Genomic DNA, 26,702 nt, shown 5'->3' on the forward strand with positions numbered 1-26,702 from the left:
GAGAGATCGGATTATAGCAGAGTATGTCGAAGATGCTTGGGCTTCTGGATTGATTTCAGGTACCATACAGGATGATCGCTATGAGGTGATAGATGGATTGATCAGAGTTCAGGATAGGGTTTATTTGATTCCGTCATCACATTTGACAGAGGCGATACTAAAGGCATTTCATGATGCACCCACAGCTGGACATCCGGGGGTCTTCAAGACCTACAGGCAGATTCGAGAGCGGTTTTCAATGCAGGGAAGGGATTGCATCTATGTGGTGGTGGACCGCTTGATGAAGTTTGCTCACTTCTTTGCTATTCCGTCCACTTACACAGTAGCACAGGTGGCAGATCTTTTCTTTAAAGAGATATTCAGGTTACATGAGCTTCCCAGATTCATTGTCAGCGATCGGGATAGTAAGTTTATGAGTGTTTTTTGGCAAGAGTTGTTTAGGTTGTGTGGTACAGATCTTACACCTAGCACTAGTTATCATCCACAAATAGATGGGCAAACAGAGATTGTGAATAAATGGGTGGAAGGATATTTGAGAAACTATGTAACTACACAACAAAAGGCTTGGATCAGATGGTTGCATATGGGAGAGTATTGTTATAACACCACTTATCATATGTCCATCAAGATGACTCCTTTCATGGCACTCTATGATTATGAAGCACCTAGCTTCATGGATTTAGTTTTGGGGGACAGTAGAGTGCCCAAAGCCAAAAACTTATTGCAGGATAGTTAGGACATCCTGAAAGTGCTCAAAGAGAATATACAATAGGCCCAGAATCAACAGAAATTATATGTTGATCAGCACCGAATAGAGCGTAGCTTCGAGGTAGGGGATATGGTTTACTTGAGGCTACAACCATATAGACAGTCATCGCTCAAGAAGAGCGGAGCTAAAAAGTTGAAACCTAGATTTTATGGTCCATACAGGGTGATTCGCAAAGTGGGCAAAGTCGCCTATGAGCTTGAGCTTCCAAAGGGCAATCGAGTGCACAATGTGTTTCATGTGTCTAGGCTTAAGAAAGCCATTGGTCAGAGTGTAGTGCCTTCTGTAGATTTACCCCCTTTGGATGAGGAGGGGAAGCTTGTGTTAGTACCTGAGGCTATTCTGGATACCAGAGAGAGGAAGCTTAGAAACAGGATAGTGAAGGAGTATTTGGTCAGATGGAAAGACCTGTCGGAGGAAGATTCTACATGGGAGAGTGAGCAGGTTATTCAGCAAGCTGGACTGAGATTGCTTGAGGACAAGCAATTTCAAGGGGGGCGGACCGTAATGTCCCCATTTTAGCAGTTGACCAAGTGTGTGTGCGTTAGCCTTGTTCTACATGGTCCCAAGGGCTAACGAAGGGTTTAATGGGATCTTGGAGTGTTTTGGCCTAGTCATTTCCAGTTTGGGCCAAAACAAAGTTGATTTACTCAGTTTCAGGCATACTTACTATTTTTAGTAAGTCAGAAGGACACAATGCAGGTCAATTTTGGTGATTGGATTCGATACTCCTCGGTGAGAGCTTTCCGATGAGCTATCACTCGCATTATTCGGAGTCCGATTGCTAATACATTTTAATGCTTGAAGTTTTATTAAAGTAACGTCTAATTTAATAGTAAAATATTAAAGTGTTACTTTAATATTTATTTTATGGTGATGTGTACCCAAGGGAGACATAAGGGGTATTTTAATATATGTTTTATATTACACATCTTTTATCCCACATTGCCCATATGAGTTGAGCGGACCCGTGGGAATAGAATAAAAGGAAGCATCTGTGGCTTCATTAGACAGGTTGAATATGAGAAGAAATTGGTGTGTGAGTTGCAGCTTTGTTCTTGGCATTTGAGGATGTCTATCCTCTCTTGTAACATTCTAGATGTCATTCCCTTGGGGTTTGGCCTTTGGAATTCTTTCTTATTGGCTTCATTATCAGGCAGTTTAGTTGCATTTCCGGCTACAGGCAGATTTGATATTTTTCTCATATCTTCTTCACTACTTGTCCGACGCTTATGCCGCTTGGAGGGAATGGTATTATGAAGGTAGTGGACTGATTGGAGGACAAAGTATTGTAGCAGCAAGTTCGTAAGCATGGGCTGGAGTATTATGACAATATTGCTGAAGTAATTAGTGAGTTGATAAATCTACCATGTATTTGGTTTTATGAATTCTAAAAATAACATTTTATTAGCAGCAGTTCATTTCCACTTTGCATATTATTGTAGTTTCTTTCTTGTTTATGTTTTATGATACCAATTCCATGCATGAAACACAACAAACAAATAAACGTTTGATTTTCGAAGTTATAAGGGGTTTTAAGAAGTTGAATGCAAACTGTTTGACATAATTCCTTTCAGCAATTTGGTTTAGTTTTTTGGGACATCCAAGGGTGTCCATCTTGGTATATTGACTTGGGGAGAAATCAATGCAAACATTGGTTACCATCAAGGTACCAACCTCCAATTCTCCTGCAGCCACTACTAGCAGTAAATGATAATGTAGAAGATTATGATATGACTGTTGAAGTTTGGCATTGGAAGAGGCTCAAGGCAAATTATGGTTGCTTTAACTATGTGAAGAATGAGCCAGGAGAAAGGACACTGAGTGATTGGGGAGTGTGGACTAGGATCTTTAACTTCATGATTTCTAGGGACCAGCAATAGTTTAGTTGTGAAGAATGATGAGCCTCTAAAAGACCATTATTTTGATTACTTTTTATTTTGTTTTTAATAGTTATCTTGCAAGAAAAAATTTAAAACTCTATGGTTTAAGAAAAAGAACTTATGTTTTATGAATATGCTATCTATATGTTAAGACATGGAGATTGAAGTATAGATTGATCAATTATGCTATGTTTTCTTGAATCTATGGTTTATTTTATTGTTTAATGAAGGATATTACATGTTGATAAATATTTCCTCATCCATGTTATGTTTGGGTAGGTTCCTTCCTGCAGCCATAGGATTCACAAGAGTGATAATTTGAACATTATACCATTTCTAACATTAATGATGAAATGAATGAATGTATGTGGAAGTTGTTGCATTTCATGTTTTGCATGTGTTTTTTGTCGTGTATATTGAAGATAGCATTTTAGTACTAAGTCAAAACCGACCAGATGATTGATGAACCATCATATAAGTAGACCATGGTAAAAATTTTGTTATGGTGGTGCATGAAAATAACTTCCTCAACCTGCTATATTCTTGGGAGAGTTAAGATGTAGTTAATAATATTTCTATTGTAGACTTTATAATTTATAATTGATCCTCATTAATGGATTGATTGTAGGAGTAGGAAGTTATTAAAGTTTTCCTTTAAATAATTTTCGTTATAACCTTGAAAAGGGGATTGATGATTGATTATTGATTTTGATAGTTTCCTAGTTTTGACTATAAGGAAATATAGTAGAATCTTGTTTTCAAATGTAATTTTTTATTATGGATGAATAGAATATAGAGTTGAAGTTTCCACCTTCAAACTTGATTGTTTTATGTTCACTCATCCAAGGGGGCCCACTTGGTGAGTGAACTACTTTGTTAAAATAGATTTCCTTTCTTAGTTTGTTTCCTTGAGAAATAGACTTATGTTGTTCCTATAGCCATTGATAACAGAATCACTGAATTGTTCCTATGCATAGGTGTTTAAATAGATTTGTCCTTTACAGCATTACTCTAAACTATAAGGCAGATGTTGTTTCAATTCCTAGCTTAGTTTCCTTCAACATTTCTTTCCTATTATAAATTGTAATGACTTAAAGAGGAATCAAAGCATATACTTTGCAACCACCCTTTCAATCTTACGCTCCTGAGTTGACAAATAAAATGAAGTCAATATGTTATTCTTAGAAAAATACATGATTTTGTCTAGTCATGGAGTCGATGTAGGAGGATGTCCAATCCTTTATTAATAAGGTATTTAGTTGACCGACCACTTATTACTAAAAAAAAATCCAAAAGCATCCAATAACCAAAAAAAAACAAAAAAACAAAAAAAACTAGAAAATATTCAAAAAAAAAATCTTGTATAAAAGGATGGAGAACTACCACCTTGGGTTTAAAAGAATTGAGATATACCACCTTTGGTTTAAATAGAGGAGAGATAACACCTTTGGACTTTCCTAAACAACACAAGTCCTTCAATGTGGAATAACAGTAGGGCATGGCCCAAACAACCTTCTTTAAGACAATTTTTTCTTGTTTGTGGCCTTTTTACTTCATCTTCCCCACTACCTTGCACAGTTGAGTTAATTTTACACATACCCAATTGAGAAACACTTGTCAATTATAGTTCAGTGGTTTCTTGGCATCAATGACACTTCATAGTAGTAGAGATAGCCAGCAAAATAATGATATAGGGAAGACATGCAACTCAAAGGAAATGTGGAGTCAGATTATGTTCTAAGATATCACAGGCATGAATTACAAGAAAATCAGTGCACATCTTAAAAAAATCTATCGCAACCAATCATTCCCAACATCCATTTTAGCCTTCATAAAATCCATTAGAAGTCCCAAAGATCCATTTTTTCCTCCACTGTCTCAAATATAGCTCTCCAAGTCCACTCTTAGCTTTTTTAGCCCACTTTTGATCTCCCTAACTCTTTATGTGTTCCAACAAGGCCCTAGATATCTCTGTATTCCAAAAAAGCTCACTCATGTCCACCTTTTCCTTTCACCAAATCAAAAAGTATCAATAATTGTCAAAAAAAATCAAAAAATATCAAAAATCGTCAAAATAGTCAAAAAATATCAAAATTATCAAAAATCATAAAAAATTCTCAAAAACAGTCAAAAAATCTTGCAAATATTAAAAACAACCCAAAATAAAGGCCAAAAAATGACAAACTCATCCCGAATAGGCCATTTAATTTTGCATAAATTATTTTTGTATTATTCAAACTGATGATCCATTGATTTCATGTCGAACTAGTGTCTGTCTATAATTGCTACTCCTTTGGGATAGGTTTGCATACCTTGACCAATTTTATGTGAAATCAATGGTGAGGCCCACTACATTGAAAAAGATTTAAATATTTTATGGCATATTTTATTGCCTTATTACTTTTGGAAAAAATAATAAACAAGAGCATCCATTAATTAAGAAGCAGTGTAGTTATGTCTTTAAACATCTCACTGGGCTTTGGAAAATCTAGCACAACACAGATAGCTGAAATGGTTCTGTCAGTGTCCCTTTTCTTCCCCCCACCATCAAGAACAACAACTCCCAATGGATTTCCAATCTTATTTATGGTACAGAGACCACGATTAATCTAGCAACCCTTTCCACAAATATATCAATGCTATCCCAAAAGGCCCAAATATCTGTTAGACTCTTTCATCATCATCTAACAAGGGCTCAAAATAACTAACTGTATGTTTGAGAGACCGCAAGGTCCTCAAATGCCTCCATCAACCCCTATCACCTTTTTTAGGGTCCCATAATGCCTTTTTAGGCTGAAATGCCTTTTTAAGGCCCCGTTAACACCTTTTTAGGCCTCAACGCCTTTTTCAGGCCCTAGTAGCGCCTTTTTGGCCTAGATGCCTTTTTCAAGGCCCCTTAGCACCTTTTTAGGCCCTAATGCCTTTTCCAAGACCTTGTTCCACCTTTTTAGGCCTAAATGTCTTTTTCAAGACCATGTTTTTACTTTTCAGGCCCAAATGCCTTTTTCAAGGCCCTTCTAGCACCTTTTTCGACCATCAAAGCCTCCCATAGGCCCAATGCCTTTTCATAGGCATCGTGGATATCTATCTCAACATATAGCTAGAGAAAAATTCTAACTTTGGCCTTAAGCTTATCTGTAAAGACTATCAATATATACAGAATTGTGCCTTGCAATTTGTGGTTTAGCACTTCTTGCCTTTTTCCATCTTGAACACCATAGCTCTCCAAATGTTACACAAGTTTATACTCATCTTTTATTGAGAGCCCACATTGACATTCAGTTCCCACTCATAAGTGAAGGTCAATCTTCCTCTACATACCTCATTGATCCCACTTTAATGGAGATTGACAACCTTCTAAATATTCCCAAAAAATTCCAAAAAAATCCAAATATTCCCAAAAAAAAATTAAAACATCTAGATATTCCCAAAAAATGCAAAAAAATCCAAATATTTCAAAAAAAGACATTAGAAACATCCAAAACCTGTCAATAAAATATCAAAAGATATTTTTAAAAATGGAAATGACAATGTTTATCGCCAGCATTTTCAATCACATTGTTCATTAATACGAGCCACAATTACCCCTTTTTCTTGCCACAAAAACAACACTTTTTATTATATTATGATGGCAACAACAATATTACATTCAAAATAACACTTGGCAAGTTATTTATTTTAGCCTCCCTTGGGGAGGTGGCAGGACAAAATGTCTAATTACAAGCATTTCCGCAAACCAAGTCCCAAAGGATGAGGCCCCTAGTATCAATACTCCTCACACCCAACAACATCCATGACAATTGGAAATATCCCAATGCGCAATTGAGCATTCAAATTTTGTGTAAATTCCCTATCTACAAACTAAGTCTCATGTCACTTTTCATTGGGAAGTGACTAATGATAAAGCCCCATATAATAGGTGGCTTCCTGGTGCACTTTTGTAGTCCTTTACATATCCACAAATACATTTTCCACCATCTTATTTATGCCCAATATAGTGATCACTCATTGGGCCACATCCTACTCATGTTGCATCTTATCAGTTGTCATTCTCCAGTGCTCCACATCTACTTTCACTTCATTCAATCACTACTGTAACTACCTCACCTCTGACTCTCTCAATGCTAACCGCTCTTGTAACTATAGTGATAGGGTGTTCGATTCTTCAATTGCCTCCCTAAAAGACTTGGACTGCACTTGCAACAACACTAGTTAATTCTATGCACTTTCCAAACCCAATTGCACCATTCTTAGTGACTCTTACAATCTTTGTGCTCATGATCTCTCCACCCATAGGCCCGCATCATTTCCCTCTACTCATGATTGTTCCACTCACAGTTCCACTTCCAATGATCACACTAGAGACTATTCTAAAGTCACCACCTGGAGTCACCTTGCTTCTATTTGTGCTCCATCCTCGCAAGTTTTCTCCATCAATCCCAAAAAAATGTGATTTCCTACTCTGTATTTTTTGCTCAAACACTCTTCTTGGCTAGCATTTTCTGTAAATTCTCTTCATTTGACACTTGTGCTTCACCCTCTACCTCTAGTTGTGGATCCACCATGCTCAATCTACCCCCTCCTTGTTTGACTTTTGTCCCAGAATCCTGAGGCTAATCAATTGAGTTACTGTACTTGTCACCTTACCCATGTTGATGTCCTCTGTCTCTCTCTGAGATTTTCCTATGGTCTTCTCTAGAGAGTCCATCTCTATTGCCTCTTTCGCTACTCCTGACATGCTCTTCACCACCTTGAGAGGATTACTCTCCATCTACATCATAGGATCATCACCCAATACCACCTTCAATGCCTATTGTGTTGCACTCCCAAACAACATCCTCAATACCGATGATGGTGTTTCTTCCACCCTGACTCCCAAACCTTCAAGTCATTCTTACATCAATCCTGCATGACTTGATTCACCCCACTTGGAACTCAAGTTGATACACCAATTCCTCAGAGGTTTGCCAAATACATTTTTCCCTTAGTCCTTGCACTCATCCTCCCTGGCTAACATTACCCTCCTGTTGTGACTGATCTAGTGAGCCTGACATGCTTTTAACCACACACTTACTAGACCTTTCAGAATAACTAAACATTTTCTCTATCTCCTTCAACGTGCTTCCTTTCATGGATATGTGCCTCATCTATTTATAGTCATCCCTCACCACACCTTACATTTTTCCTACCTTGCCATGCATTCACTCTATACATCTCACTGCACCAGTACCATGTACACTTGCCACTCAGCTTGGAAATTCAGACACCCTGATCCCCACTGACACATATCTTTTACCACCTACTGACACATCTTCTGCTTTGTTACCAAACTCATACAATAGTTACATCCACCAAGAATTGAACAAACTTGACACTATTGCACACAACTATTAGCACCACTGTTCAAAAAATAATGATTTTTCTATTATTCTAAGTTTCTATTACCTTGATGATGTATTTGACTAGAGATACTAGGATGAAGCCATGATCTTTTATTTTGCCTTTGGTTTTTCATTGTTTTACTCTAGTGATCCTTTGATTTTATGCATTCCAAGTGTCCATTTGTAAGTGCCTCCTCTTGTCTAAAAATCCATGTGTACCTTGATCAATTTTTCATGATATCTTAGGTGAGGTTCTTTATCTGACATGTATCTATTTGCATGCTTGTTTTCATTTACTATAGCTATAGTTTCTATTCTTAATGGTTGTCCTATCTTTCATATACATTGTTTTTGGTCACAATTCTTGTTGTGATATGGAGCCTAATCAAACTTGAAGGTTTATTCAGCACAATTTTCTCCCCATATTATTTCTATAGGGGTTGGAGGTAGAACCCTCAAGATGGGGTCAAGGGGCAGTGCCCTGTGTGTGCTCTCTATTGTAGTACAAGGTGGGGTCGAGGGGCAATGCCCTCATAGGGGTTTTTGAGGGTAGCACCCCCAAAGCCAAAAGTGACCTTATATTGTAAAAGGTGTTGACTTCTATTTTCCTATTAGATGACTTATTCTAGCCATAATTTTGTAAGCGATAAAAAGCTTGTATAAAAAGGCTTAGGTTTAGGGATTTCATAATGTAATGGTGATATTATAGCTTCTTGCGGTGGTATTGAGCTATAAGGGATTGTGGATTGTAATCAGTTGATAATAATAATATTGGACTTGTTGTTGGTAGACGTAGCCTAGGGATTGGGTGAACCACGTTAAATCTCGGTGTCTTGTATTCTCTTATGTGTGATCTATTATTTTTTGATATTGTTTATATTTGCATGTAACTGTTATTTATGTCTAAGGTATATTAATCCTAACAATTCTTAGCATGATACAGTATTCATATCACCACAGCTAAGCTAGTGGTGGTTGTACTATGTAACTTTTATTTAGGTGCTCAATGATGACATTTAATTTTGCATCTCTTTACAAAAAATGACAATTAGCTACATTCATCTAGTTTGTATTTCATCTTGGGTACCTTAAAAAAAATGGTTGGCACACAAACAAGGATTACACAAGCAATATTGCACAACATCATTCAAATCGAGAACACAATTTAGGATTGGTTATCAAATGGTAGGCAACAACATCGACATCAAGGCAAGCTTTTAACATTCAACTCTTTTGGACTTTGCCTCATCACAACACCACCACCATGCATCACACTTCGTTATCCCATTATATCCATTCCACCTATTGCATTGCATGACCTTTGAATCTCAAAAAAAATTGGTCACTATTTACTCTTAACATATTTCATTCCCTCATTATTCTACGTCCCTCATCTCATCCATTGCATTGTGTGACCTTCAAATCTCAAACAATTTTGGTCACTGTCGCACTTCTTTTTCTCCCATTTTTCCTCATATTCTATGTATCCACTATTTCACCCTACTCATTGGGATCTTGAGGTTCCTTTGTGGCTTTCGAATCTCAAAAGTGGAATTACATCTCTTCACATCATTTCACCCCTAGCATCATTATTTCTATGACATTTCTCATTACATCCTCATTTCATTCATTACAATTCCTCATTTATATTTCATATTCATTCTTATTCATTTTCATCTTTATTTCTATATCATTTCATATCCACTTCATTAATTTATTTTTTATTTTTCATTTTTCATTTTCCTTTTCTTCTTTCATCACATTTCATTTTTCATCATGTATCAAACATTAAATCTTTGCTCTCTCTTCTTATCATTTCCTTCCATGTTTTACCTTCAACTCACTCAACCATTTTCAATCTTTTGTTTATTTTATCTTTGGTTTTTATCCCAGTCCATTATTATCACCATATCATTTTCCTATCATAAGTCCATATTTTCATTATATTTTTACCATTTTCATTTTCATATTCATTCTTCCTCACTTACTCATTTATTAAACACATTTCATCATTGTTAGTTTCTTTTCATGACATCATTTAAACCATTTTCATTATCATCTATTCCATTATTCTATTTTTCATATTAGTCCATTACATCACATTTCATTCATACACTTCATTACATTTCATTTATACACTTCATTAAATTTACTCATTACATTTACATTACATCTCATTTCATCATCACATTTAATTCTCATCTATTCTGGTATTTTATTTTTCATATCATGTCATCACATTTCATTCTCATTACATTTCATTTCTACACACATTTCCTTTCATTACATTTCATTGATCTACTTCATTTCTACATTCACTTTCCACACATCATACATCTCTATGCTACATTAATCATTCATGTTACATCAACATCTACAACTATCATATAACTTAAATCACAACATCACATACATGCACCCATCCATGCAATTAGATATATAAAGTCCATGATATAACAAGTACACAATTCCAAACATCAAAAGGCTCGAATAATCATATATCAAATTATCAAATCATCAAGATCAACATCCAAAAATCATCAATATCGACATCAAAAGTTCATCATAATAAATGACACATATGACATGCCAATAATAGTGCAATACGACATGATACACAACTCAACCATGTGTCTCACCACCTGCATCATTTGTATGTGTCTGATTGGGAGGTCTCTTCTTGTTGGGGGCACTCCTCTCATCTTGTGGTGCCTACTATGTCACATCTATCACCGGTGTAATAGGAACAACAGTCACCATCTGACTCATGGTAGCCCCATCTATCCTCAGTAGTGCTCAGAATCACCCACCATATCTCTGTCATATCCTCGCTCCACCTCTAGCTCTACCTCTAGCTTGATGTCGACCCCTGCCTCTCCCTTGTGCACCCTCATCATCCCCATCATCCCCTCCACTCGATTAATCCTCAATCCCAAGTATGAGCTCTTCCAAATCTATGTATCTCAGGAATGGATGCTTGCACAACCATCGTGCATAATCTTCCTCCATCCCTACATCTCCCTCCCCATCTCTTAGTGCCCATACCTGCAGTGTCTAGGAATGCCTTGCAGAAGGCCTCATACTCCAAGGTTGACCCCCACACTGGCCTCTCTAACTACACTCATGCATAATATTTTGATCCATGTAGCATGCCCTGCCACTGACCAAACTATCTCACTACCCTTCTGAAGAAAAATTTCTTGATCACTGAGGGAATCCAACCAAGAAAAATTTTTAGAAAAAAGAAATATACTAGCTCATCATCATCCACAACCCATGCCTTAGTAAACATGTATGTCTTCCATACTACCTCAATAATGTCATTCAACATCTGTCACCAATACTCTGTCTTGTCCAAATGGGGTTAAATGTTCACACCTAAATAAGTATATATATATATATGACATCTCATGAGGCCATTGTTGCACACATATCAGGTAGGTAATGGGAAGATGCTCCCATATCCATATTTGTAATAAGACTACACATGTTGATAGTGATGAGGCATTAGAATACACAACCTGATGCAAATCATGATATAAATGGGCCAATATGCAGTTGCCCCATGAAAACCTATGGATGTTCAATCATATCCTATACAAGGAGACCCCATCCAATTGGACATCCCCGTCCTCATTTATCTAGTAACAAAAACCCTCCTATCAGTGTAGCCAACATAGTAGGTAATAGCTTGTACTGTAGCATCTGAAACTAGGGTACACTGTCATCCCCAATGCTGTCATCACCAAATACATTCTGATCATAGTACACAAGATCTCCCACTATAGGGATTTGTAAAATCTGATATACATTGTCAAGAGTAATAGTCATCTCCCCCAAGAGCATGTGGAAGTTGTTATGGTATGAGTGTCACCACTCAGTCATAACCATCAATAAACATATGTTCACTTAGAACTAAGGCATCTATAAAAGACAAGTGAACCTGCATCTGTCGATCACCTAATGCTCTATCGCAAACAACTTGCTTATTGACTCAATCCCCTAACCATGAGCTTGCACCCACATACCTATTTCATCAAACAACAAACTAGCAACGTCAACTTTTAACACAAGTGATCATTCCACATCAACCATTTTTCATCATCTATCTATTCAGCTAAAGGTTCTATTTTAGACCAATTATTTTTCCTACTCTATATCTAATTATTTGTGCTACAATATTCCATAGTGCTATTTTATCAATCATAAGCGCTCTTCTATCACATGGTTGTGCTACAAAAATCACATGCGCTATTAAATTTATCGATCGTGCTAGTATTCCCTACAAAAGTGCTACAACTGCCATATGTGCCTTTCCACTACGCACACATGCCCCTATAATCAACGAGTGCACTATACTAGGAAAAAGTGCTACTACATGCATTGCAGGCACTATCCTAACACACAGTTGAGCTACTCCATTCAAATGTGCTAGGAAAACTATCATAAGTGCTATAACCCATCCATATAGCATGATATTTCCCATTGTCTAGACTCAATAAACCCTGAATATTAAATGTGTTATTTCATGCTTCATATGCACTACAAACTACCTCATATGCACTAAAACATACAAAGGTGTTATGGAAGCTACATATGCACTATTGTTTTTGTGTATGCATTGATTCACTAGTCAACTAGGGTTTTCAAAGTGTGATTCTACCTTGTAGATGTTGTAGTAAATGTTGCAAATGTGCTGCAATATTTTACATGCACTAAAACAAACATCAAAAGTGCTAAACTAGTCTCATCTACACATTCATGAAGAAAATCTGTGCAAAAATTAAAATACATGCAAAATTCACAACTCTTCAATGACAGAGGATCTAGATGACTCACTAGGGCACCGTAGTCTATCAGACACTCATATCTGTGACCCTTCTTGAACCTATGCTCTCATAATGGGACCACCATCATTACTAGCTCCAAGCTGTAAGTCACCAAAAGTAAAAAGGGGGTGTACAAATGAAATGGGAAAGAGGTCTTTTGACCTATTTAACCCTCCCTTAGGAATTTTATGACATTTTCAAACATTATAAGCCCTTTTTTAAGCCTTGTGACCCATTTTCACGAACTAGGTATTATTCAAACATCACTTAGCTGACCTACATACACTCAAATCTCCTATCAATTGTTTCATAAATAAAATTGGACTCTCCATATTTTTCAACATCCATTTTTTCCAATTTCATTTCTAAGGGGGCAGTATACTCATATCACACTGGGGCATCAAAATTTTTCCAAATATGAAAAATGTTCTACCCCAGCCAAAATTCCAATATCAAAACAAACTAGGGCATCCAAGAAAATCATCAAAAACAAAGGATTTTTAATCATCAACAATCAGACATCAAATTATTAGCAATGAGAGATCAAATTATCAAAAATGAGACATCAAATTATCACCAATCAGGCACCATATCAACCTCAAATCAGCAAAACACTATTAATTAGACATTTAGTCATTAGAATTTGACCTAAAATTAGAAAAATCAAGCAATCTTTGAATTAATATGCTTCGCATATTAGCTCAAAGAGGGACATTTGTAGACACCTAAAATTGGCAGACCCAAAGCAATGCAAATTTTGATCAAATGATGCAAATTAAGGATAAAATCAGAGGAAAACAATAAACTTTCAAATCAATCAAGTTATTAATCAATCAAATCACCTATCAAATCAAAAAGGACTTAAATCACTTTAAAAAGAGGAAAATCAATTCATGAAATCATAAAATAAAATAAAAGGAAAGGGAAAAGGAAAAGATAAAATTTGAAAATAAATAGAACACTTAATAAATCAACAAAATCCATTTATCCTCTTAAAAGTGAAAATCTTTCTTTTTACATTTAAAAGAATTGAAAAATCCTCATTTATCCTCACAAACCAAGTCTGTTGGACTTTTCCTCTTGGTACCTTATGAGACATTTACAATTTCACCATTACTGTCCAGTCAAAAGTGAAATCTTGATCCTTACCCCAACCCCTTCTAAAATCCTATAAATAAGAGGGAAATTAAGAGCAATAGACCCAATTTTTAAGCATCTACATTATAGGCACATTTAGATTTATTATCTCATTTAGCATTGTTATTATAGAGAATTCATGTCATTTTGATATCATTTTAGCATTCATTTCATGTTATTTAATATCACTTAGACTCACATATGCACATGTTTTTAGCATTCTAGTGTTACTATCTTCATGTAATCTACATTTTCATATAGATCTAGCATAGATTTTGATAGATCTACATTCATAAGCATACTCTTGTTCTAGAACTATCACTGAGATGCTGGTTGTGAGAAATCCCAGTGGTTGTAGTTAGGGAAACATGGGATGTTCATGGAGTGCTTGTTTAGTAGTGATTTATTGGGTTTAGAATAGGTCATTGTTACTTTGATAGCACTCTGCATTAAGGTCTCATAAATACGTGATTATACCATGTACACCTATAATGATGAGATTATAAACATAGAGAAAAAGTGTCATAGTACCAACCCCCTGACATTGAATGTAAATTGTATAATTATAATGATAGTGTGTAAATTGTATAATTAGAATGATAGTGTGTAAATTGTGTAGATATCAAGAATGAATCCATCTTCTCACACCAAGCTTGAGGGGTTTTTTTAAGACCATATAATGAACATCAAAGCCTACAAACTAAAAAAGTTTCATGAAAAAATCCCCAAGGATTCCCCATATAGATCTTTTCATGAAGATCCCCATGTAATAATGCACTTTTCATATCCATTAGATAGACTAACCATCGTTGTGAAGCTGCTAATGAAAGTAGAAAGCAAATGGAGCTCATCTTGGTGATAGGAGAAAATGTCTCAAATTAATCAATATTTTTGACCTGAGAGAATCTCTTCACAGCAAGACACACCTTATACTTATCAATAGAGTCATCTACAACATACTTGGTATGATACACTCACACCAAACCAACTTTCTCCATTTTGAAAGAGAAGAAAGTTATCAAGTATTATTCTTCATCAAAGAAGAGTACTCCTCATCCATAGCCAAATCCTACTCTGGGTGTTCTATCACCTTTGAAAACTTTTGAGGATCTATGGAAGTAACATGACTTAGAAGAATGGAATCAGATATTTGAGCTCAAGTATGATGTGTAACAAATCAAAGACCTGTTAAAGAACTAGTTGCCTCAATTGCGACCCATGCCCACTTAGGAAAATATAAAGAAAATGGTCATGGGGGTGGATCATCATCTTTATTATCATCAATATATGTGAAATCCTCAAGACATGAAGATGGAGTAGGCAATGAGGAGAAATTTTGTGATAGAGAATCTGTAAGAGGAAAGAACTCATCAAAACTAGACATGTCACTGAAATAAGAACTCCCTGGAATTAGGATCAAACAACATGTTCACCTTCACATCCTCATAGTAGCCAACAAATATGAGTTTTGACTCTTCTTCTCCATATATTTCCTTTGAGCATTTGGAATAAAATCGCATGCCTTGCTACCAAAAACTCAAAATGTATAAATATTAGGCTTGACATGAGACCAACCCTCCTCAAGTGTCATATGTCATAATGCCTTATGAGATATAATGACTGCTTCAACCCAAAATGAAGACTACATGTCTTGTGACTGAATCATGCAATTTTCCATTTCTTATAGTGTTTCATTTTTTTCTCTCGGCAACACCATTTTGCTAAGGAGTATGAGAAACTAAAAAATGGTGTAGTAAACCATGCTTAGTGCAAATGTCTCTAAATGTATGATTCACATACTCCCCCATTATCTATGTATATCTGTCTAAAAGAAAAACTAGGTTGATTCTCCATAACCATCTTAAAGATTCAAAAGGAATCAAAGGCATCAAATTTGTACTTAAGGAAGTTACACCCATGTACATCTGGAGAAGTCATCAATGAAGGTGAATATATAGAGCCCCCCTAAAAATGAAAGAGTGGGAAATGACATAAGATCATTATGGACCAACTCCAAGGGTGCCTTAGCACATGTGCCTTTCTCCATAGGAAATAGATGTCGATGATGCTTTCTAAGAAGATGCTTTCTAAGAACACAACCATGATAAGAATCATTAGTGCAAGAGATCTATGGGAGCTTAATAACAAGTACATGTGTGCTTATCTATTGTAAATATCTATAGTTGGCATGGCCCAAATTCTCATGCAAGATATTGCTCACAAAGTCTACATGAGCAATAAGAGAACCACCCAAATTGTCTAAATTATCAAAGCCATCAAACTGATATAAGTAAGAATAAGGATCAACACTACCAGTAGCAATAATAGAATTAGGATCATTAGGGTCTTGAATAACCACATGATGTGGTGAGCATTGAAAAAAATTATTCAATTTTATATTTTCATTGATGTTACACAAATGTTACACTCTAACTGAGCACTGCTAGTAGTAACCGAGCTCAGAAGACTTCAGTATCAGCTAAGAAAAAGTTTAGAAGAAGCCAAGTTCAATGATCAAGTGCAAATTGAGCTAGGTTAGTCATTGAAGGATTCTTGTATAAACTAAGTCAAGTCAATTACCAAAGGGATTTAGTGTAAGCCAAGTCAAGTTAGTTACCAAGGAACTCAGTGGTAACCTAGTGATCCAGTTTCAGTATCAGCTAACTTACAATAGAAAATTTTTGTTTATTATTTTATTTATGTAAGTTGACTTAGTGGATGTTAATTGTTTATTTGTAAAAGTATTCAAGCTAACTTGACATTGGGATTCATATATATAAAAGGTCAATTTGTGGATTGAAATATGGAAGTTGTGGAAGAAGATAAGATGTGAATAAAGAAGGATATCTGATTAAGAGAAGAGCATCCAAAGAGCTGCAAAGATTATTCTGATCAGGGAGGATCTAGAGCATAAGCCAAAAGAGTGATTTGAATCTAAAAATCAGTTGCTTCATTAGTTAGGTCAATCATTGTTACTCTCTAACAATTGTAGCAGCAAAGAAATCTCTTAACAGAGTTGACTTAACGGTCATTTTGTAAATCCTCTAACAAGGTGGTATATCTAGATTGAAGTGTCTTAAGACCTCTAACCATGCCACTCCTAATAGGGTGATTCAAATCAATTAACATGGTCACACCTAACAATGTATTTTTTAACCTTCAATACGGTTGGCTCTTAATAGGGCTCACTTCATAAGAGTGAAAAATTGTAAGTAGTTGCATTGGTGGTTTTCCCAAATTGGGTTTCCATGTTAAATCTTGGTTTCTCATATATTCATGTTATTTTCTTACTTATTTATCTTTCTATAACTAAGTTACTAAAGATTAATATACATTCATATCTCAAGATTGCTTTGTTGATCGAGTTACAGTGGATATCTAGTTCTAACTGAGTTGTGCAAGTATTTGAGTTAATAAGAAGTTTGTATTGACATCTAAGGGATTTGGAATTGTTTTAGTGGTAACTAATTCACCCCTCCCCTCTTAGTTACTCCTCTTATATTTAAAATAGTGAGAACTCTCACTAGTACATTTGACCTCATTTTTCGATGAATATTGGTCAAAATTTTGACCCATGTTGGTCAAAATTTAAACCAACTAGTTGGTCAAAATTTTGACCAACATGTTGGTCAAAAACTTTTAAAATTCTTGCTGAAATTTCTACCAAGCATTGGTCAAAATCTTGACCAATGCTTGGTAGAAAACTACTAGGCATTGGTCAAAATTTTGACCAATATGTTGGTTGAAACTTTCAAAATTCTTGGTGTGGTTTCTAATAAGTATTGGTCAAAATTTTGACTAATGCTTGGCAGTTTTCTACCAAGCATTGGTCAAAATTTTGACCAATGCTTGGTCAATTATTATTTTTAGGCATTCTATAAAACAGTTCACATGCCTTGCCTATGATTTCACATTTTTCATGCATCCTACACTCTCTCATCCTGATAATGGATTACACAGAGTGACCTAAAATGATGATGCTAAAAAATGCACACAATCAAATCCAAAATGAGCTTGCATTACAAATGGATTGTGGAAATCTGATATTGTTAATTTTGCATGCATGTCTAGCACGACAATCACAACTTGTGTGTGTGTGTGTGTGTGTGTGTGTGTGTGTGTGTGTGTGTGTGTGTGTGTGTGTGTTTAAGTTTTGATTGTCCTGGTAGACATGCATGCAAAATTAACAATATCATATTTCCATAGTCCATTTGTAATGCAAGTTAATTTTGTATTTGATTGTGTGTTTTTTAGCATCATCATTTCAGATCACTCTCTGTAATCCATCATCAACTAGATGAGAGAGTGCAGGATGCATGCAAAATGTCAAATCATAGGTAAGGCATGTGAATTGTTTTATAGAATGCCTCAAAGAATCTAAGAATATTGAAATACTTACAAGGGTGTGAGGCACTTCATATTTGTTGATCACACAATATGGTTTAAGAACTCATCCTCACTGATTAACTTGCACCAAGACTAACAATCTTCATCTTTGTTGTGGACTCATATCCCCTATGTGAGTATTGATGTAGAAGCTGAAGCAAAAAAAAAAAAGTGAAAGTGTGTTGAATAAGGTTTCTAATCTCAACTTGGTCAACATTGTTTATTTAAGGGCTATGGATTGGGCAATTCTTCAATGTCCAGCAATTAGGGGTAGCATTGCATGATTTCTTAAAGAAAATAAATGTTGAAGAAAGTTCAACAATGGATTAGAAACACAAATTGATGCTTTTAAAATAGTCGGCCACTAGATTTGACAAAAGATATGAAATACATTGCATTTCATAACCAAAATTATACTAAAGATGCATCATTTCTTTGATTTTGGTCATTTTATTATTTGGATATATTCTCGAACTATCTTGATTAGTAATTTCGCAATGCTTTAGAAATGAGTAGGAGTTTCCGTAACATATTTGCAATACAGACTATAAAATAGATGATCAAATCAATTATATAGCAAAGATCATTATGTATCAATAAAATTTTCATTTACAAAAAATAGATTTATAGAAAACATTAGAAGATGATCATGGAAATGATTCAATTACATAGAAATACTTATCCAAGGTCTTTTGAAGAAGCTACGGACAAATATGAATATAATCTGTACTACCTTTCTTTAAGAAATGTTTGTCTATAGGGATTTTATAATTTGTAATCATACATCAAGAATTTCAGGCCGCTCCTCTAGACTGATTTTTGAGGTCCTATTAGGTCCAGTAAAAATGGCCAGATTTCAAACATTAAATATAGGCATATCCTAAAGCTCCTAGAAATTAGTACTTTAGTTAGATCATTATGGTCTATTGATTTTTCTTTAAGGATGCATATACCTGTCGAATCATTTCTTCAATCTTCCGTTGTGCATCAATATCAAAAGGATCCGCATTAAGAAGTGCCTACTAGATACAAAGCCCTTATAGAATTAGAAAAGAAAAAAAAGGCAATACCTTAAACAAGCGAAACTTTGTGTGTCTGAAGCTAAAGGTTAGAATTAATATAAGTATTGATTACAGATTGCTACACATTCTAAGTAAATATAAAAATCAAAAGAGGATTTTCATGATAAAACAAATTCTTCAACAAACAAAGAAACAAACAATCAGTATCCTATTTAAGTGACAACATCACTTATTTAATTCATCTACAAGAATACATGAAAACTTGAAATGAATTCATTAAGTACAATAAGCACTACCATGGAAAATCTAAATGCCAAAGCAAGCAAAGAATTAATTTTTCCACCGGGAAAACCTTCATTAAGACAAGTACAGCCTAGAAGTTCAAAACCATAAGTAGAATGTGCAAGGTCAATAAAGAATAAAAAATTTACTTACTGATTCTTCTTCTTGCATACATTGTTGCTACAACCTTTCTTGATAGTGTCTTCTAAGAATGTTTTGAAAATCATCTAAGTTATCCCCGAGAATAGCCTCTGTAAATTTTGATCTTTCTACAAGATTTTAAAGTTAAAATGGGAACTAAAAAGATAAAATTTCTTTCAAAATGCAATGCAAGGAAGGCTCTGGGACTTAACTTCCCACTTCATAGCTGCTTCCAACTATAAATTAGAGATCAATAACATTTTCCTTAACAAAATACCATACACAAACCAAAGAATACAAAATCTCTATGCAGCACATGCAGTATGTGCATAGCCTCTTGGAATTTAACTTTCAAGTGGTAAGATTTTAGAAATGGCATTATAGGCTGAATGAAAATGCCTCGACCTAGACGAGAACACTTATCTCAGTTCTCTATGATAAGTCCAACACTAGAAACAACATTTAAAAGTGTTGAATTCAACAAGAAGAAGAAACCAAGTGTAGCTTTACATTATTCAAAGACCTTACAAAAATTGATTTGCAATAATTTTAAGCCTCTCGATCAAATAAACATATAGTAATTTATTTATGGAAGGAAATTTTATCTTGAAATAAATGTTAATTAGATAAATCCATGAAAGACAAAAAAATGATTACCAAATGTGGGGCAATAAATTAGCCCAGAAAACTACTAGGTTCAACATTACATGGGAAAACTGTGAAAATAATAATTAAGATTGATTCATATCTACAATCATGAAATTATATTCAAAATCAATACAGTTTGAGCATAATAGCTGCTAGCAGTAATAGAGAAAAATTGTAAGGTATCAACTATATATAGGCTAGACTACAACATACACAACCTATTTAGAAGACCTCAAATGACAAAAGGAACCCAATGCTGACCCAGCTTCAACTACCTTCATCCTCCATATTAATTGAGAAGAAACATTGCCCAACTTTTCTTAAAATTTTAATATATCCCTAGCTTCTTCTCTTGAACAATCATCCAGTGTGGAAAGGATGGAGGACTACAACTACTAGTTTAAAGTACATTTTTTTGAATTCATGAGGATAAATTGTACTTAAATTCATCAAAGATTGTTAAGTCATGGGCATGGACTACTAATTGCCACATTATCTATTGATCTAATCTGATATAAGCCATGTGCATTCCATAAGGGAAGTCTTCTTCAATTGGAGATCACCCTGGTTAGATGAAACTACCAAGTTTGTTGCTTATTTAGATTGTTTTACTTCTGCAAAAGATGGTGAAGCTACAGTATGCCTATTATAGCATTGCTACATATTCCCCTATTGTTGGGTCATTTGAAATCATTAGATAACTTCATTGTCTTATGCTTCACCCTCAATTGGTAAGCATGTAATCTTGGTGAATTGTTGCCACCTAACATGTAGCTCTTGATCCTAGCTTTAAGAATGATACAAATAATTTTGGGTGTGCCTAGCAATCAAACACTAATGGTGTTAATAGCCTCAATGGAAGCAAGGTGTTGTCGACCTAGAATCTAATAAAGAGTACAAATCAAGCTCATGATTATTTCTTAGCTCATTTGTATCAAACTCCTCTTACATTGACTTCTAATGTAGACTATGAGTATGTTGATAAAAGGTTGCACTACAGGCTTTGGTTTCTCACCTTGCAAAAATTGATTGAAGTATTACTGTTGTTGGGAAGAAAGTGTTTGACATTATTTTCAATGGCATCAATTTACACCGAATAGATATCTTCAAGGGAGTAGGAAGCTTCACTATATTTTATTGGCAACAGACTACTCACAACTTTACCAAACCAATAATGAGCATAATGTTAGCATCTCTTACTGGAACTCTAATAATTAGTGGTCTTGAGAACTATGCATTGATTCCAATGGATTTCACAACTAAAACATCAGAGGTTTTAACTATGAAAGCATTGAAAGAATCTTTTCAAAATCCTAATTGAATGTGATGTAATGGAGATCCATCTACTCCTTCTACATAGAATGTATGGCACTAACAAGAATAGCTTTGCTCTTGTTATAATGTGCTTTGATCTTGGGAGTCAAGGTTTAAAGATTTAGATTTTCATTAGTGAGAAAATCACCACTTTCTCGACCTTGATAAGCCTGAACTTTAGCTCTTACAGTTTGAAAGGTAGTATTTTTTTGGAGCTTGGATAGGTATCTCTTAGAAAAGGGGATTTGTTGAATAAACACAGGCATGATTCTGAACAATCTAGGCTTTTGACAACTTCAGTTGGTATTACTTAATGGCGATGAGATGGAAGGATGAGTCCCTATGGCTTTGTAGGTCATTTAATGATGGATCCATCATCTCACAACACACTAGACCAATCAATCTTAAAACATTGCATGATTTGTGTTTTAGTAGTTCTAGGCATATTAATGCATGAATCAATAGAAGTGGCTATATTAAAAGGCATTTCAAACAGCTAGTTATTCCCTTTGTGTAATTGGGTGTGAAAAGCAAGAAATGATGATTATAGAGGTGCACTTCACAATGAGTAGGGCTTGTGTCATGGTAAGTGCTTAGTCATTGCAGTCAAATTTATTGCAGGATTTTTTTGGTAGGGGAGGGGTTTTTTCGCTCTACTGGGGTTTCTTGCTTCATGCAAACTTGCAATTTTCTTGCATATGACTCTCTATCTGAGCTTTCCTTCTATAGTCTCCACTTGTCACACCGCATTTACTACAGGAGCTTTTAGGCTAGGATATAATGACCCTGGCCAGCAATGAACTAGTTGTTTCTAGTGTTCATGCTACTATTTTAGATTTCCATGGCATTGCCATAGAACAAATGCCCTCACAAATTTGTCCCGAAGCTATCTCATGAGGTAATCTTGATATTATCCTTCCTTTACAAGAATTTGATGTTGCATGTGACTGGTTAGAACAACATACCTTGATAGGATATTTTGTGGGTAGGACTCCTCCTGAAGCTATGCTTCGAGAATGGGTTAACAAGAGCTAGACTTCTCATGGAGTTTTCTTTGACATTGTGCAAAACCTTACCGAAGGTTTTTTTTTATTTTGCTTTGCTAACCTATCGCAAGTAGACATAGTCTTTAACAACAGACCTCGGTATGTGCATTTGTCAGGCTGCTTGTTTTTCAAAAATGGTCATGAGACTTCACAGTCTCTAATGATAAAAAGCTTAGGGTTCCTGTGTGGGTCAAGTTCCTAGGTTTACCCTTGTTGTGCTAGCCTTTCATTGATTCCATTGCCAAAACCCTTGGCAAAGTCGTCACAAAGGAGCCTTAGAATTTTTTTAATGCTCACCCATAGTGACATGTTTGCTTCAAGGTTGATCTTTCCAAGGATCTTATGGATTCTATGGAAATCCAAATTGGGGCTCAAACCTTCTCTTAGAAGGTGCTCTATTTGAACCTCCCCAACACCTGTTATAGGTGCTAGTCTGCGAAACACAAAATTAGCGATTGCCCTTTGGCTATGCCTAGGGTTAAGCCCACGCCTAAAGAAGCAATTTCCAAGCCAGTCGAAGGGAATAAGGAAGAGAAAAATGAAGAATGGGTTATTGTTGGGTGCAAGGGCAAGGCTACCTTGAATCCCTATCCCCCTAAATAGTCTTACACAGTGATCATCATGGCTCCTCCTATCCCTATAGGAGCATCAATTTTAGCCAGCATAGGGACAAAAGCGATTTCCACAACACCTATTTCAAGGGTATCGCAGGTTTTAAACCCTACTAGTATGCAAGGGATTAAGGTAGATACCATCACTTCTACCTTGGTTGTGGTTCGTACCCCTCTTGATGCTTCTTCCATAGTGCCACAAGTGATGCAACATTCTCGCAGTCCTCCTGGACGTGCAGAGATACCAGAGATGAAATGGTAGGCTGTAAGTTTAGAGGATTTTCCTTTTGACTTCCACCAAGTTTCTTTCTTCTTGAAAAATAGCAACTCCTCTCTTGAGGATGAGGATGATATAGAAGAATTTTTATGAATTTTTTTATCATGGAATGTTCGAAGTCTTATAGACCTCTCCAGAAAGTACTATGTCTAGGATACCCATCATAGACTTGGTAATTTAGATTTTCTTTGTCTACAAGAAGTTAAGATTTTTGGTTTCATGCTCTCTTCTGCATGCTTCATCATTTGATAGGATGGAGTTATGTTTTCCTCTTAGCAAGATGCTAGCCGAGGTGGTGTAGTTACTCTCTTGTCACCTTGTCTTCATTCTTCTATTATTTCATATGGTTCTAACCCCACACATAGAATTATTTGGCTTTTACTTTCCATTAGCAATCATTCTTTTGGAGTCATTAATGTTTATGCTTCCAATGATGTTGTGGAAAGATCCCAGTTGTGGGCTGGCAAGCTGACAACTTGCCTCTAGCTACTTGGGTCATGTATGGTGACTTTAATATGGTTGAAGTGGCATCTGACAAAGATGACATGCTGCCCTTTCACTAGAAAATTGAGGAAAGGGAAGCCTGATACTACATGCACAATAAATTGGGCCTTTTTTATCCCAATATCAACTACCACCAGGATAGTGGGGTTTGGCACACTTGGTCCAACTTTCAAGCTGACTCTAACTGCATTTTAAAGCATCTTGATCGTGCCATAATTACTACACAATCTTTTTTTCTTTTTTTGAGGATCAAGATATACCTATCATTCCCCTGCCATATGTGATGTTATCTAATCACTATCCCATTTATTTTGTCATTTCATGGCAAATAGCTATCCCAAAAGTTGCCAAGTCTCAATTCTTCCTCAACATGTTTGTGTTGATGCATGCTTCTACCATCACACATATCCTACATGTCTAGAATTTGGAGCCACGTCTATATTCTCAGAAGGGATGGATTCAATGGTGGAATGATGCCAATTTCCAAAACTACTCATTTTCTATGCATCTATAGGTGCCAGTTGGTAGTTTTTAGAAAGTGATCATATGAAGCCAACACTTTTGCACTCAAAAAAGCCTTTGAGGCTCTCAACCTTAATCCATTCGATGTGGATTTTCAAATTCAGTTGGCCAAACTTTTCCATGACAAACAAGTTGTTGATAACTATGTCACTCGAAGAGCCCAAATCAAAGCCTGTCTCCATTGGTTGGAGGTTGGTGTTAAAGCTTCAAAGGAATTCTTTCAGGCTCTTCATTCCTATCATACCAATGTTGGGATTAAAAATATCAAACAAGGAACTATTGTTCTTTCCAGTCTCCTTCATATCCTACAAGAATTTGTTCATCACTATGAGAACATTTATGCTTCATAGGGAAATTTGGTTGCTCAAGAGGAAGCTCTCAAAAAGTGTATCTCTGTTACTCCAAACCACCTAGCAATTGAGAAAAGTGCTTTCTGTGAGCAACTTCTTTCCCTCTAAGACCTTAAAGAGGTAGTCTACTCTATGGCTAATGACAAATCCCTTAGGTGTGATGGGTTTCCTTGTGAATTTCACAAACACCTCTGGGAGCATACAAGTCCTGATTTGCATAAATTTTATCTTGAAGCCTATCATTCTAAAAGCCTAGAGCAATTATAAATAATTGAAATATCAAATTCATACCTAAAGCCAGAGGAAATTTCCAATTAGAGACCCATTACCCATCTGAATGTGTCTTATAAGATTATTTTCAAGGCACTTTCTCTCAAAATCTTGCACATGTTGCCTTTAATTATGTGCCCTAAGCAAACTGGCTTTATTAAGTCCAGATATATTCTTGATAACATTATTGATGTCTAGGAAGGCATGGAGTGGGCTCGCAAGTCCAACCAGAAGGCCATGTTTCTAAAGATTGATTTTGGTAAAGCTTGTGATCACATTTTGGCCCTTTATTTTGGCTATGCTTCAAGCTCTAGTTTTTGGTCTCCATTTTTTACAGTTCGTGGAGATGCTCTTTGGTGATGCTAATGCTTGCATTACCATCAATAATTTGCAATCAAAGGCTTTTGGCCTTTTTTGCTCAATCAAGAAAGGTTGCCCTTTGGCTCTAGTACTTTATGTCCTTGTTGCTAAAGGTTTTGGCTATTTGCTAGCTCATTCTATGTCTTTTGGACTGGTTTGTGGCATTTCCTTTCCTGAATCATCTTCCCAGTTAGTCAATGGTCACTTTGCAGATGATTCCTTTCTCACTCTTTTAGAGGAAAAAGAAAATATCAACAATTCTTTAAGTTTCCTAGACACATTTTGTCAAGCGTCTAGATCTGCCATTCAATGGCATAAAATGCTCTATTTCTACCAATCATTCTTGCCAGCTCCACCTTGGCTCAACAAGTTTGAATGGAAATGAGTTACGCATGGGGAGATTTTCCACTTTCTTGGCATTCCTTTTGCTTTCCATGCTTCACTTGTTCAACTTTGGAATATTGTGCTTGCCAAGATTACTAAGAAGCTTGATTATTGGATTATGAAACCACTCTCCCTTACTGGCAAATTTTAGATTTGCTCAAAGGTTCTTGCGGCTACTCATGTTTATTATTCTTCTTGTTGGGCTCCCTCCAAAGCTTCTTACAATAAATTAGAAATATTTCTCAAGGATTTTCTCTAGACTTTTAGTTCTGATCATCATGGGTTTCACAAAGTTGCCTAGGATTTTTGTTGTCTCCCAAAAGAATCTGGTGGTCTTGGCCTATTTTCCACATAGAAACAAGGCCTTGCACTTTGTGCTAAGTGGATTATTCATGCTATCACTGGAGATGAAGCTTGGAAGATTTTGGTTCGACATTGCATATCTTCTGGCTTTCCTATCAACAAGCCTGCTTGGAAGGGGATTGGTTTCCCCACCCTTCTCATCAGGCATGAGCTAGTGACCATATAGGGCTCATTTTTCATCAAGAGCATATGGAAAACCTAGGAAGTTATCAAGCCTTGGCTTCAA

General features: G+C 35.8%; 1 pseudogene; it reads left to right on the forward strand.

Moving 5' to 3' along the window:
* Positions 1-22,143, forward strand: part of LOC149551618 (receptor-like protein 4) — an 85,792-nt pseudogene extending 63,649 nt beyond the window's left edge.
* Positions 22,144-26,702: the final 4,559 nt, after the last annotated feature.

This window comes from Cupressus sempervirens, chromosome 6 (genome assembly GCF_028749045.1).
Source record: "Cupressus sempervirens isolate cs-2001-9-10 chromosome 6, ASM2874904v1, whole genome shotgun sequence".
NCBI classification, from domain to species: Eukaryota; Viridiplantae; Streptophyta; class Pinopsida; order Cupressales; family Cupressaceae; genus Cupressus; species Cupressus sempervirens.